The sequence below is a fragment of the Chelonia mydas genome, chromosome 9 (assembly GCF_015237465.2).
Source record: "Chelonia mydas isolate rCheMyd1 chromosome 9, rCheMyd1.pri.v2, whole genome shotgun sequence".
NCBI lineage: Eukaryota > Metazoa > Chordata > Testudines > Cheloniidae > Chelonia > Chelonia mydas.
Window position 1 is genome coordinate 19,725 of NC_057855.1, and position 14,487 is coordinate 34,211.

The following is a 14,487-nucleotide window of genomic DNA, read 5'->3' on the forward strand; positions in this document are numbered from 1 at the left end:
AGAGCACCCTTGAAGAAGATCCAGAGCCAAGAATCACCATCCTCTAAGACCACCATTTTGACAATCTGGTTGAGAGCATCAAACAACCTCTCCCTCCAGTTCCTCTACTGAACGATTCTGTTATCTCTTCCCCCCCCACCCCCCAGGCCCCTTTTGGACACCACCTGTTCCACTTCCTACCTGCCTGGGAGCTCATCATCTCAGATAAGTGGATCCTGGAGGTGTTTGTCATGGGACTCTCTGTTAGGGGGCTTATTCCTTCACCCACTCACTTCCCTGGTCCTTCTCGCATGAACAGAGAGCAACAATACCCGAAGTCCAAAGGTGCAAACAATTCGATGTTTATTGGGGTGAACTTCCAGCAAGCATGATTCCAGTTTCCTTCCTTAGTATCCTCCTTCCCAGCTCTGACACCACAGAGCCTTACACCTGTGTCCCTGTTCCCATTCCTGCCCTTAGCAAAACAGGATTCCAGTTTCCCCACTCCCATTCCCTGTTCCCATTTCCCCCTTTAGCAAAACATGATTCCAATTTCCTTACCCCCGTTCCCTGTTCCCATCTCCCACCCACGCCCCCTCCCTCCCACCCACGCCCCCTCACTTCCTCATTGACTACAGATTATATAGTAAAACTTGAGTTCTGCTTAGCTATACCTTAACCAATCATTTTCCTGAAATTTAACTAACCAATCCTAACATATTGTAACATGATTATGTAACCAATTATATCCCACCACCTTAATTAGTTTACACCCAGCAAAATTAATTATACAGCAGACAGGAACAATCACAGAACCAGACAGAGATTATACAGACAAACAATAGCAAAGTGGGAACTATAATGACAAAACAATACAGAAGTGAGGATTTCACATCCCAGTATTGATAAGTGAGTTCTTGCCAGACAGGATGCTGTTTCCTTTTACATTTTCTAGGCACTTCCCTTTCTCTGGAGGTGATAGGCATTATCAGGACAGGATTGTATTCAGGACAGGATTGTATTCGTAACAGCCCAATAGCACCTTATTTCAATGTGACTAGTTTGGAATGTGAGGATGTGACCGGTCGCTTCCTAGCTTATGGCTGCCTCTGCTGCTTAGCCAAAGGCCTTAGCCTAAGCACAGGGCCTCAGACTGTCACAGTAAGAGAAGGCCCTTACACTAGCAGACAGTGATTTTGATTCTTTCTTTTATACCTCTATAACTAGCCAAGTGATAAGAATACACCAAAATTCTTAGAGTATAGGCCTTTACAGACAGGCCTGAATATCTATATCCTAACACTCTCCATTCATCTACAATCCATCCTCCCCGCCCCCCTTCCCCCCCCACGTCCTTTTGAGACTCCTTTCGTGAGCAGGAAGTCGAGTCCCTCCAGCATCGTGTAGCCCATAGTACAAGCTTGCCCATTATATTCACCCCATTATATTCACTGATTTGTCTTCACTATATTTTGCTGCTCTGATTATATTCAGCTGTAATGCAAGAAACCTACAGGCATGTATCCTGTAAGATATTAGCTAAAGCATAAGTTAGCATAAGTGTGATTAAGTAAGTTGTAACTCTTGGCATAGATCAACAGTTACCTTAAGATTTTGGGAACTAAGAAGTGCTTGCTCAATGGTAGGAGTTAGAATGTTTCAGTAAGTGCTACTGCAAGGAACATGGAAGTAATAATTGCAAATCCGCTTAAGCAAGGGTTGATGGTATGATCATGAGCTGAAATGGCAGCTACACGTATCAATATGTTAGCCTATAGAATAAGTACACCTCCGTATTATGTTGGTGAAAAGGCTAAATGTGGGCATGGAGGACTGAGCATGAGCAGATGATGCACAGGCCCTATAACACAGCAGTCACTATGTGGTCTGGGGCTGTTCTTTCCTGGTGCTCTTCCATTGCTATATGCTTCTCTACTGCTTGACCCTTCAATTCATTGAGGAACTTGGACCATTGGACATTGTGGCACGTAAGAGCCAGGGCTGGTCCTTTTGTCCTTTTGTCTCTTACCATCAAGAGCTAATAGAATCATACGACTGGAAGGGACCTTGATAGGTCATCTAGTCCAGTCCCCTGCACTCATGGCAGGACTAAGTATTATCTAGACCATCGCTGACAGGTGTTTGTCTAACCTGCTCTTAAAAATCTCCAATGATGGAGATGACACAACCTCCCTAAGCAATTTATTCCAGTGCTTAACCACCCCTGACAGGAAGTTTTTCATAATGTCCAACCTAAACCTTCCTTGCTGCAATTTAGAATCATAGAATATCAAGGTTGTAAGGGACCTCAGGAGGTCATCTACTCCAACCCCCTGCTCAAAGCAGGACCAATCCCCAACTAAATCATCCCAGCCAGGACTTTGTCAAGCCTGACCTTAAAAACCTCTAAGGAAGGAGATTCCACCACCTCCCTAGGTAACGCATTCCAATGCTTCACCACCCTCCTAGTGAAAAAGTTTTTCCTAATATCCACCTAAATCTCCCCCATTGCAACTTGAGACCATTACTCCTCATTCTGTCATCTGCTACCACGGAGAACAGTCCAGATCCATCCTCTTTGGAACCCCCTTTCAAGTAGTTGAAGGCAGCTATCAAATCCCCCCTCATTCTTCTCTTCCGCAGACTAAACAATCCCAGTTCCCTCAGCCTCTCCTCATAAGTCATGTGTTCCAGTCCCCTAATAATTTTTGTTGCCCTCCGCTAGACACTTTCCAATTTTTTCACATCCTTATTGTAGTGTGGGGCCCAAAACTGGACACAGTACTCCAGATGAGGCCTCACCAATGTCGACTAGAGGGGAATGATCACGTCCCTTGATCTGCTGGCAATGCCCCTACTTATACAGCCCAAAATGCCATTGGCCTTCTTGGCAACAAGGGCACACTGTTGACTCATATCCAGCTTCTCGTCCACTGTAACCCCTAGGTCCTTTTCTGCAGAACTGCTGCCAAGCCATTCGGTCCCTAGCCTGTAGTGGTGCATGGGATTCTTCCGTCCTAAGTGCAGGACTCTGCACTTGTCCTTGTTGAACCTCATCAGATTTCTTTTGGCCCAATCCTCTAATTTGTCTACGGCCCTCTGTATCCTATCCCTACCATCCAGTGTATCTACCTCTACTCCCAGTTTAGTGTCATCTGCAAACTTGCTGACCGTGCAATCCACGCCATCCTCCAGATCATTAATGAAGATATTGAACAAAACCGGCCTCAGGACCGACCCTTGGGGCAGTCCACTTGATACCAGCTGCCAACTAGACAGGGAGCCATTGATCACTACCTGTTGAGCCCGATGATCTAGTCAGCTTTCTATCCACCTCATAGTCCATTCATCCAGTCCATACTTCTTTAATTTGCTGGCAAGAATACTGTGGGAGACCGTGTCAAAAGCTTTGCTAAAGTCAAGGAATAACACGTCCACTGCTTTCCCCTCATCCACAGAGCCAGTTATCTTGTCATAGAAGGCAATTAGATTAGTCAGGCAAGACTAATTTAAGCCCATTGCTTCTTGTCCTATCCTCAGAGATTAAGAAGAATAATTTTTCTCCCTCCTCCTTGTAACAACCTTTTATGTACTTGAAAATTATCATGTCCCCTCTCAGTCTTCTGTTTTCCAGACTAAACAAACCCAATTTTTTCAATCTTCCCTCATAAATCATTTTTCTATAGACCTTTACTCATTTTTGTTGCTCTTCTCTGAATTTTCTCCAATTTGTCCACATCTTTCCTGAAATGTGGCGCCCAGAACTGGACACAATACTCCAGTTGAGGCCTAATCAGCATGAAGTAGAGTAAAAGAATTACTTCTCATGTCTTGCTTACACCACTCCTGCTAATACATCCCAGAATGATGTTTGCTTTTTTTGCAACAGTGTTAAACTTTTGACTCATATTTAGCTTGTGATCCACTATGACCCCCAGATCCCTTTCCATTGTACTCCTTCCTAGGCAGTCATTCCCCATTTTGTACATGTGCAACTGATTGTTCCTTCCTAAGTGGAGTACTTTGCATTTGTCCTCATTGAATCTCATCCTATTTACTACAGACTATTTCTCCAGGTTGTCCCGATCATTTTGAATTATAATCCTATCCTCCAAATCACTTGTAATCCCTCCCATCTTGGTATCATCTGCAAACTTTATAAGTGTACTCTCTATGCCATTATCTAAATCATTGATGAAGATATTGAACAGAACTAGACACAAACCCAATCCCTATGGGAGCCCACTCGTTATGCCCTTCCAGCATGACTGTGAACCACTGCTAACTAGTCTCTGGGAACGGTTTTCCAACCATTTATGCACCCACCTTATAGTAGCTCCATCTCGGTTGCATTTCCCTAGTTTGTTTATGAGAAGGTCATGCGAGACAGTATCAAAAGCTTTACTAAAATCAAGATATACCATGTCTACCACTTCCCCCCTATCCACAAGGCTTGTTACCCTCTCAAAGAAAGCTCTCAGGTTGGTTTGATACAATTTGTTCTTGACAAATCCATGCTGACTGTTATTTATCAGCTTATTGTCTTCTAGATTTTTGCAAATTGATTGCTTAATTATTTGCTCCATTATCTTTCTGGGTACAGAAGTTAAGCTGAATGGTTTGTAATTCCCCGGGTTGTCCTTATTTCCCTTTTTATAGATTGGCACTATATTTGCCCTTTTCCAGCCTTCTGGAATCTCTCCCATCTTCCATGACTTTCCAAAGATAATTTTTCCGATATCTCCTCAATCATCTCAGGATGCATTTCATCAGGCCCTGGTGACTTGAAGACATCTAACTTAGCTAAGTAATTTTTAACTTGTTCTTTCCCTATTTTAGCCTCTGATCCTACCTCATTTTCAGTGACATTCACTATGTTAGACGTCCAGTCACCACTAACCTTCTTGGTGAAAACTGAAACAAAGAAGTCATTAAGCACCTCTGCCATTTCCACATTTTCTGTTATTGTTTCTCCCCCCTCATTAAGTAACAGGCCTACCCTGTCCTTGGTCTTCCTCTTGCTTCTAATGTATTTGCAGAATGTTTTCTTGTTTCCCTTTATGTCTCTAGCTAGTTTGATCTCGTTTTGTGCCTTGGCCTTTCTAATTTTGTCCCTACATATTTGTGTTATTTGTTTATATTCATCCTTTGTCATTTGACCTAGTTTCCACTTTTTGTAGGACTCTTTTTTGATTTTTAGATAATTGAAGATGTCCTGGTTAAGCCGGGGTGGTCTCTTGCCAAACTTCCTATCTTTCCTACGCAGTGGATAGTTTGCTCGTGCCCTGAATAATGTCTCTGAAAAACTGCCAACTGTCTTTAATTGTTTTTCCCCTTAGACTTGCTTCCCATGGGATCTTAGCTACCAACTCCCTGAGTTTGCTAAAGTCTGCCTTCTTGAAATCTATCCCTGGTCTACACTACGGGGTTAGGTCGAATTTAGCCACTTTAGGTAGATTTTAAAATGAATGCGTCTACAAAACCAACCCCATTCCGTCGACCTAAAGGGCTCTTAAAATCGACTTCTGTACTCCTCCCTGGCGAGGGGAGTAGCACTAAAATCGACCTTGATGGGTAGAATTTGGGGTAGTGCAGACACAATTCAACAGTATTGGCCTCCGGGAGCTATCCCAGAGTGCTCCAATGTGACAGCTCCGGACAGCACTTTGAACTCCGATGCACTAGCCAGGTACACAGGAAAAGCCCCAGGAAATTTTGAATTTCATTTCCTGTTTGGTCAGCGTGGGGAGCTCAGCAGCACAGGTAATCATGCAGTCCCCCCAGAATTGCAAACGAGCCCCAGCATGGACCAAAAGGGAGACACTGGATCTGATTGCTGTATGGGGAGAAGAATCTGTGCAGGCCAAACTCCAATCAAAAAGAAGAAATGCTAATATATATGCCAAAATCACACAGGGCATGGTGGAGACAGGCTACAACAGGGACACACAGCAGTGCCGCATAAAAGTTAAGGAGCTGAGGCAAGCCTACCAAAAGACAAAGGAGGCAAATGGTCGCTCTGGGTCAGAGACCCATACATGCCACTTCTGTGATCAGCTGCATGGCATTCTAGGGGGGGACCCTACCACTATCCCACCACTGTCTGTGAACACCTGCAAGGGGGGAGTCTCACGCAACAGGGAGGACGATTTTGTGGATGAGGAGGAGGAGGAGAATGTGCAGCAGGCAAGTGGTGAATCCGTTCTTCCCGGCAGCCAGGACCTTTTCATCAACCTGGAGCCAATACCCTCCCAAGGTGGGACTCCCGACCCTGAAGCTGGAGAAGGCAGCTCTGGTTAGTGCACATCTGTAAGTACAGTACAGGGTTTAAAAGCAATAGTGTTTAATGTTTGATTTGCCCTGTAGACTTGGAATGCATTCACGGCCAATACAGCTACTGGAAAAGTCTGTTCACATCTCTGGGGATGGAGCGGGAATCCTCCAGGGACATCTCCATGAAGCTCTCCTGGAGGTACTTGGAAAGCCTTTGCAGAAGGTTTTTGGGGAGGGCTGCCTTATTTTATCCTCCACCATAGGACACTTTACCATGCCAAGCCAGTAGCAAGTAGTCTGGATTCACTGCAGTACAAAGCATGGCAGCGAATGGTCCTGGGTTTTGGTCACATTCAAGCAACATTCGGTCTATATCTTTCTGTGTTAGCCTCAAGAGAGTGATATCATTCATGGTCACCTTGTTGAAATAGGGGAAATTTTGTAAGGAAACAGTAAAAGGACCCCATTCATGCTGGGTTGTTTGCGTTTGGCTAAAAGGGATCATCCTGGAGAATAGCCACTTGGTGGGGTGGGGGGAGGTGTGTGGGCACATCCACCCGAAAACCACAGCCCCTCCTTTTAAATGTGAAACCCAACCGGCATTGCTTGCTATGGGAAAGGATGGCCCTGCAGTTTAAAACCATTCGCACATGTTATGAAAGCGGAAGAAGCCAACCCCGCTTACCTGGCTGCTTGGAAATCGAATTCTGTTTCCCAGCCGTCCCTGAGGTTATCACAGATTAGGAGGCGAAAAAAACGCACTAGCGATGACATGTTTTCTGAGCTCATGAAGTCCTCCTGCACTGATAGGGCACAGCTTAATGCATGGAGGCATTCAGTGGCAGAGGCCATGAAAGCATTAAGTGAGCGTGAAGTGCAGAGGCAGGAGGTGATGCTGAGGCTAATGGGGGAGCAAACGGACATGATGAAGCGTCCGTTGGAGCTGCAGAAAAGCCAACAAGAGCACAGACCCCCGCTGCATCCATTGTATAACCGCCTGCCCTCCTCCCCAAGTTCCATATCCTCCTCACCCAGAAGCCCAAGAACGCGGGGGGGGAGGCTCTGGGCACCCAGCCACTCCACTCCAGAGGATGGTCCAAGCAACAGAAGGCTGTCATTCAAACAGTTTTGATTTGTAGTGTGGCTACAATAAGCAATGTGGCCTTGTCCTTCCCTCCTCCTGCACTCCACCCCACCCGGGCTACGTTGTCAGTTATCTCACTTTTTTTTTAATTAATAAAGAAAGAATGCATGGTTTCAAAACAATAGTTACTTTATTTCCTCTGCCAGCTGTGATCGAAGAGGGGAGGGTGGTTGGCTTACAGGGAATTAAAATCAACAAAGGGGGCGGGTTTGCAGCAAGGAGAAACACACACAACTGTCACACTGTAGCCTGGCCAGTCATGAAACTGGTTTTCAAAGTCTCTCTGATGCACAGCGTGCCTAGCTGTATTTTTTAATCGCCCTGGTGTCTGGCTGCTCAAAATCGGCCGCCAGGCGATTTACCTCAACCTCCCACAAAAGTCTCCCCCTTACTCTCACAGATATTATGGAGCACACAGCAAGCAGTAATAACAATAGGAATGTTGGTTGCGCTGAGATCTAACCTAGTCAGCAAAGAGTGCCCGCGAGCTTTTAAATATCCAAAGGCACATTCTACCACCATTCTGCACTTGCTCAGCCTATAGTTGAACTGCTCCTTACTACTGTCCAGGCTGCCTGTGTACGGCTTCATAAGCCATGGGAGCAAGGGGTAGGCTGGGTCCCCAAGGATAACTATTGGCATTTCAACATCCCAAATGATAATTTTCTGGTCTGGGAAGTAAGTCCCTTCTTGCAACTGCTCGAACAGCTCGGAGTTCCTAAAGATGTGAGTGTCATGCACCTTTCCCGGCCATCCCATGTTGCTGTCGGTGAAACGTCCCTTGTGATCCACCAGTGCTTGCAGCACCATTGAGAAGTACACCTTGCGGTTTAGGTACTCGTTGGCAAGGTGGTCCGGTGCCAAGATAGGGATATGCGTTCTGTCTATCACCCCACCACAGTTAGGGAAACCCATTGCAGCAAAGCCATGCACTATGACCTGCACATTTCCCACAGTCTCTACCCTTGATAACAGAACGTCGGTGATTGCATTGGCTACGTGGATCACAGCAGTCCCCACAGTAGACTTGCCCACTCCAAATTGATTCCCGACTGACTGGTACCAGTCAGGCGTTGCATGCTTCCACAGGGCTAACGCCAGTCGCTTCTCAACTGTCAGGGCAGCTCTCATCTTGGTATTCCTGTGCTTCAGGGCAGCGGAAAGCAACTCACAAAGCTCCATGCAAGTGGTCTTACGCACGCAAAAGTTTCGCAGCCACTGTGAATCATCCCATACCTGCAACATTATGCGGTCCCACCAGTCTGAGCTTGTTTGCCGGGCCTAGAATTGGCATTCCACTGTATCAACCAGTCCCACTGCCGTCATGATGTCCCATTTGCCACAGCCCGTGCTTTCAGGAACGTCTGTGTCCATGTCCTCATCACAATTGTCCTCATGCTGGCGTCTCTTAGCCCAGTTCTGCACATACTCCAGGATAATGCGCGATGTGTTTACAATGCTCACAACAGCCGCGGTGAGCCAAGCGGGCTCCATGCTTGCCGTGGTATGGCGTCTGCATAGGTAACCCAGGAAAAAATGTGCAAAACGATTGTCTGCTGTTGCTTCCACGGAGGGATGGAAGGGCGACTGACGACATGTACCCAAAACCACCTGCGACAATATTTTTGCCCCGTCAGGCATTGGGAGCTTAACCCAGAATTCCAATGGGCAGTGGAGACTGTGGGAACTGTGGGATAGCTACCCACAGTGCACCGCTCCATAAGTCGATGCTAGCCACGGTATTGAGGACGCACTTCGTCGACTTAATGCGCTTAGTGGGGACATACACAATCGACTGTATAAAACCGATTTCTAAAAATCGACTTCTATAAAATCGACCTAATTTCATAGTGTAGACATACCCTTATTCTCTTAATTTTGCTGTCCTCTCTCCTACCATTCCTCAGAATCGTAAACACTACCATTTCATGATCACTTTCACTCAAGGTGCCTTCCACTTACAAATTCTTAACCAGTTCCTCCCTATGCATAGAATGATACCCCAGATAAAGATAATACAGCATTGGGGTTATCTTGTTATGTGGCTTGGATCTTTTCTAGCTTTATCCATTATTTTAATAAATGTATCTAAGGTTTTACTTTGCCCTCAGTGTGCATGTCCTTGTCATCCACCCTGATACTCCCCACAAAATATTGAACTCCATAATGTGAATTCTGTGTAGCCTGATTCTGGGGGAAGAACCCTATCACACTCAGACCAATTGGCCATCAACCCAAACATTACTGACCTTCATAAAAGGTCAGGCAACTATCTGTGGGCAACTAAGCCAGTTTGCCCTGAATTTGTTGGAACAGGGTTCTTTTCCAAATATTTCCTTGTTCCCAAAAGAAGCAACGTCTGATGGCTGATTTTTAGATCTTAGGAATCTGAACACCTATGTCCTACTGCAGCACTTCAAGATGGTAATGCTAGCTTCCGTAATCCCATCTCTAGATTCAGGGAACTGGTTTGTTACCCTTGACCTCCAAGACACATACTTTCATGTGGCTATGCATCCCTCCCACAAGCACTTTCTATGCTTTGTTATACGCTCAGACCATTACCAATACCATGTCCTCCCCTTTGGGCTCTCCACAACCCCAAGGTCTTTACAAAGCTTTGCTCAGCAGTAGTGGCTGACCTGTATCAGTGCAGGCATCACAGTCTGTCCATATCTGGATGAGTGGCTCCTCAGGGGCTGCTCTGCCTAAGAGGCCCAGGCAGATAACCTCCAAGGCCCTAGCCCTATTTTAGTCCCTGGGCTTGTGCATCAATCTAAAAAAGCCTACATTAACACCAACAGATAGACTTCACTGAAGCCATGCTAGACTCCCTAACTACCAGGGTGTACCTACCCAAGGAAAGATTTTCCACTATGTCCAGCCTGATCTCTACAGTACAGCCACCAAACAACAGGACAGGCCTGCTTACAACTCCTAGGCTACATGTCAGCATCTATGTTTGTTACACCACATAAAAGATTGCTCCTCAGAGGTCTTTAGGCTTTGCTAAGGACTATATACGCATCAAACAGATTCAGTCTTTTCAAATGAAACACTGTGCCCCTGCAAGTACTAGACTCTCAAGTGGTGGAAAGACCCAATGAAAGTCTGCATGGGAACCCCATTCTCATGTCCACCACAGTCAAAAATCTTCATGACAGATGCCTCTCTCCTGGGCTGAAGGTAGGGTTAGGGTGTGCATCTACAAGGGGCCAAAGTACAGGGCAAATGGTCCCCACAAGAGATATTGGTCCACAACAACACCCTGGAACTATGGACAGTATGCTGTGTGTGTCAGCACTTCCTTTATGACACAGAGGGACACTCTGTCAGGTAATGCTGGACAACAGGGAGACTATGTACTGCATAAACCAACAATGGGGAGCAAGATCCCAGTCCTTATGTGCAGAATTTCTGAGACTGTGGAAAATGGTGCATTTCCTATCACATAGAAATCTCCCTGGTTTACCTACCAGACCTTCAGAACACAGTTGCACACATCCTGAGCAGGAATTTCCATCAGGATCATGAGAGGGCATTCAACTGTTCTGTCTTCCACAGCATCTGTCAAATCTGGGGCCTCCAGAAAGTGGACCTCTTTGCAACTCCAACCAATGCCAAATGTCACCTTTTCTGCTCCAAGAGACAATATGGCTGTAACTCCTTGGGAGATGCCCTGCTAATACGTTGGCCCAGCATCCTGTTCTACGCTTACCTGCTTGTACCTCTAATCCACAGAATCTCGCTCAGATTGAGACAAGAAGGGGCAAGGGCTATCCGGATAGTGCCCTCATAGCTGAGACAAGTGTGGTATTCAGATCTACATCTCTCTCTCTGTGATTATGCCACTCTGCCTTCCCCTCAGAGAGGATCACCTGTCACAGAGCTCTGGTGCTCCGACCCATCCCAGCCCTTCATCTCGGAACCTGAAGGCTTGGCTCGTTAGTGGTTCTCAGGCACAGAGTTAAATTTATTAGCCAATGTTAAGTCACATATTTTGTCTAGTAGAAAAGCTATTACTCACAACATTTACCTGAAGAACTGGAAACATTTCCATACCTGGTGCTCTCACCACTCTTTGTAAACTTCAGAAGCTTCACATTCAAGGATTCTGGATTACTTTTGGATTTAAAGACACAAGGTCTGTCAATGATCTCAGTCAGAATACACTTAGTACTATCATGGTCTTCCATTCACCTAAAGAAGGGGTTTAATTTTTGGCCCACCCAAATATGATCAAACTCCTTGTACAATATATTTCCCCCAGTCTGGAACCATGCTTCACCATGGAATCTGAATCTGGTTCTCCAGCCTTAAGAAAACCCCATTTGAACCAATGGCTACCTATTCTTTCTCCCACCTCTCCCTTATGACCATTTCTAATAGCCATCATCTCATCCAGAAGAATGGAAGAACTCAGGGTGCTCATGGAAGACTCACCATACCCTACTTTCTACCATGATAGTATCACACTATGCCCACATCTTTGCTTCCTCTCTAAAGTCTTGTCAGCATTTCATATCAATCAAGAGATTTGTTTACCAGCATTTCATCTGAAGCCTAATACCTCAAGAGAGGAAGCTAGTCTCCACATATTAGAGGAGCCCTTGCCTTCTACCTTGACAGGACTAAGACCTTTAGCGCTTCTCTCAGACTCTTTGTATCCTTTGCTGAAAGGATGAAGGGTCAGACATTTTCCACTCAAAAGATTTTCAAAGTGGGTTTTAGGTTGTATCTTTACATGCTACAAAGTGGCTGAGATACATCCCCCTGGAAGAGTGACAGCTCACTGTACAAGGTCTCAGTCCACTTCCATAGCTCTCCTCCAAGACATCCCCTTAGTGGAAATCTGCAGGACTGCAGCTTGAACCTCAGTTCACGTTTGCCAAACATTGTACCATCATACTTGCATCCAGAGTTGATAGTACCTTTAGTGATGCAGTCCTCCAGACTCTCTTGGATTTCCTGCCTCAGCACCCACCTCCATGTTGAGATAGTGCTTGGGAGTCTCCTGTGGTGGAACACTCATAGGGACATATACTCAAAGAAGTTAACCAAGGGACATATACTCGAAGAAGTTAATCAAGTTCCACCACTTGATTTCAAGATGTTCTGTCCCTATGGGTGCTCCACCTCCCGCCCTCCTTACCCTGTGCTGAGACATCTTCAGGCTTTATGGTTAAGAAGGAACTGGAATGGCGGTGGATCCACGCCTCATTATATGCCATTGCGTGAAAGCACCAGGTGCTGCTCTACACAGGCATGGACCTGTGGACCCTGCTAATTGCAATATTCAGTTAAGAGTGCATTGTCGCACACAGATCCTATGGTGGAGGCACATAGGAGCAAAACATCCCAAGGAACTCAAGTTACAGGTAAGTACAGGTAAGTAACCTCTCCGTCTGTTGTTCAGTTCTGAGGAGCTGCTGTAGACAAAACAGAAGGGAGAGAAGTGATAGGATAGTAAAGATGGAAAAAGACTACTTTTATTGATGTTCTCAGGATAAAGGGCAACTAGTTAGTCATGGACAGATAAGAACATAAGAACGGCTATACTGGGTCAGACCAAAGTTCCATCTAGCCCAGTAGCCTGTCTTCCAACATTGGCCAATGCTAAGTGCCCCAGAGGGAATGAACAGAACAGGTGATCATGAAGTGATCCATCCGCTGTTGCCCATTCCCAGCTTTTGGCAAACAGAGGCTAGGGACACCATCCCTGCCCATCCTGGCTAATAGCCATTGATGGACCTATCCTGCTTTGGGCTGACAGGTTGGCCATAACATCTGTTGATTTGGATCCTGACTCACCTCTCCAGAGACATCATCTGGTTCGTCTGGTTAGGTCCTTCTTCACTGGTCCTTCTCAAGCTAAGCAGAGCTGGATAGGCTGTCTCATCTTGCCAGGCTGGTGCCATGTAGTTTTCAGGCTCAGGTGAAAAGCCAAGAGAGAGAGAGATAGGACAGCCATGGTTAAAAAAAAAAGTTCCCTTTTTCTCTCCCAAAGTCTCTTTTTAAAGGCTGCAAAAAGGCAATGTGCGGAATGGTCCATCCACTTACATTGCCAGCCAACTAGGCCTAATGTCTGGTCCTTACCTCTTCTTGTTTACTAGTCATAATCCTAACATAGTCCTTCAGTGGTATTAGTAAACCCTTTATGTTTAAATTAATTCAGCCTTTCTGTCACCTTTTTACATCTTTTCTTAAACAATTTTATATAACAGCTCATTATGACAATTCATGAACCTTTACCCACTTTTTGCCAGTTAGGCTAACAATTAAAGTAGGCCAGCTAGGGCTCAGCCCCAATTATTACACCACCATCAATGCATGGGGGAAAAAAATCTGTAAAAATTGACAAAGCTGTCACCTTATCCTTTAAATCCCTCCTTAAAACCTAACTTTACTTACAAATCATTCCCATCTAGTATTAGTTAGGCAAATGACATCTTCCCAACTACCCACACCCTGTTTGTCCATATGTCACATTCTGTTTGACACCTAAACTACAAGCTTTCTAGGATAGGACCCATGTTGTTTGTCATCTTTCTATATGCTGTCTAACAAAATGGAGACCTGATTCCTCTTTGGTGTTCTAAGGCATTAAATAAATAATAACTCAAAGATCTTGATATGCACACAGAAATCACTATAACATTCATTTTTATTGAAGCAGAAAAGTCACACCTTTCATCTAGACTTCAGGATAACTACAGTCACTTGACGTCACCTGCCTTGTGCTGGAAAAATTGTGACACATCTCTGGTTTAATGCAGTCTGGTCACATTGCTTATTGACACCCCAGCAGAATGTTAGAGGACTGCTTTATAAAGTGATTCCCTAGAAAAATGAAAATAAAAAAACTGACCACAAGGAAAACTGCACTAGAAATCTGCTAGTAATAAATGTGTTTAAACATGGTAATAGCTTTCATAGTATTCATCCTAGTCTGGGAAGGGCCTGTAAATGTCAGACTCAAGCAACATGCAGCCCCATAGCTTTAAAACACAGTGAATAGTAGGCATTAGTTTACTCTTTGAACTGTGTCATTTTATATAATTTGGTTATTATTTTCACTCACTGCACATTTC